Source organism: Chrysochloris asiatica, unplaced genomic scaffold (assembly GCF_000296735.1).
Source record: "Chrysochloris asiatica unplaced genomic scaffold, ChrAsi1.0 scaffold00156, whole genome shotgun sequence".
NCBI lineage: Eukaryota > Metazoa > Chordata > Mammalia > Afrosoricida > Chrysochloridae > Chrysochloris > Chrysochloris asiatica.
This window is the reverse complement of record NW_006408674.1, coordinates 7,733,154-7,735,040: the sequence shown is the minus strand read 5'-3', so window position 1 is coordinate 7,735,040 and position 1,887 is coordinate 7,733,154.

Sequence of the window (1,887 nt, the reverse complement as noted above, 5' to 3'; positions counted from 1 at the left end):
CTACAATAATAGTGGGCAATTTTAATACACCACTTTTGAAAATGGATAGAACAACCAGAAAGCAACTCGACAAAGACACAGAGGAACTAAATAACACAATCAGCCAACAGAACCTCATAGATGTATACAGAGCATTCAACCCAACAACAGAACAATACATGTTCTTTTCCAGTGCGCATGGAACATTCTCCAGAATAGACCATGTATTGGTCAACAAAAAAGCCTCCATAAATTTACAAACATCAAAATACTGCAAAGCATCTTCTCATACCACAATGCTATAAAATTAAAGAAATCAACGTAGAAAGATCAAGGAAATAAAGTCAAATACATGGAAACTGAATAACACCCTGATGAAAAGTGACTGGGTAGTATATGAATTCACAAAGTTCCTAGAAACAAATGAGAATGAAAACACAACATTCCATAATCTTTGGGACATGGCAAAAGCAGTGCTGAGAGGACAGTTTATTGCAATAAATGTACACATCCAAAATGAAGAAAGAACTAAAATCAACACAATTGACACATCTCCAACAACTAGAAACAGCAAAGGAAATCTACAATCAACAGAAGAAGGGAAATAATAAAGATTAGAGCAGAAATCAATGAGACTGAAAAACTATAGAAAGAATCAACAAGGACAAGAAGCTGGTTCTTTGAAAGAATTAATAAAATCAATAAAACCATTGGCAAACCCAACAAAAGACAAGAGAGAGAAGACTCAACACTCATATAGGTGATGTCACAACAGAACCAATAGAAATAAATAGGATAACAACAGAATATTATGAAGAGTTGTACTCCGATAAATTTGAAAACCTAGAGGAGATGGATATATTTTTAGAAAAGCACAACCTACCTAAACTTACACAATGTGAAGTAGAAAACTTGAGCAGATCTATAACAAAGGAAGAAATTGACCAGGTCATCAAAAAACTTCCAAACAAAAAAAGTCCAGATCCAGATGGCTTCTCTGGTGAATTCTACCAAACATTCAGAGAAGTGCTGTCACCAATTCTACTCAAATTATTCTGGAATATACAAGAGGATGGAAAACTCCCTAATACCTTCTATGAAGCAAGCATAACCCTCACACTAAAACCAGGGAAGGACATCAATAAGAAAGAAAATTATAGACAAATATCCCTCATGAACATAGATGCAAAAATTCTCAACAAAATCCTAGCCAGCAGAATTCAACAATGCATCAAAAAAATAATACACCATGACCAAGTGAGATTCCAGGGATGCAAGGATGGTTCAACATTACAAAAACAATTAAGGTAATCCACCGTATAAATAAGAAAAAGGAAAATAACCACATGATCATATTGATTGATGCAGAAAAGACATTTGACAAAATCCAACATCCATTCCTGATAGAAACACTCAACAAAGTAGGAATTAAAGGGAAATTCTTCAACATAATTAAGAGCATATATACAAAACCAACAGACAACATCACTCACAATGGAGAGAAACTGAAAACCTTCCTCTTGTGAACAGGTACCAGACAAGAATGCCCTTTATCTCCACTCCTATTCAAAATGCTGGCGAGGATGTGGAGAGACTGGGACCCTCCTACATTGCTGGTGGGAATGCAAAATGGTCCAACTACTATGGAAAACAGTATGGCGCTTCTTCAGAAAGTTGGAAATGGAAATACCATATGATCCAGCAATTCCTCTAGTTGGTGTATATCCACAAGAAATATGAGCCATAACATGAGTAGATATATGCACACCAATGTTCATAGCAGCACTGTTCACAATAGCAAAAAGATGGAGACAGCATTAAGTGCCCATCAATGGAAGAATGGATAAACAAACTTTGGTACATACAAACAATGGAATACTATGTTAGCTTGAAGAATAACAAGGAAGC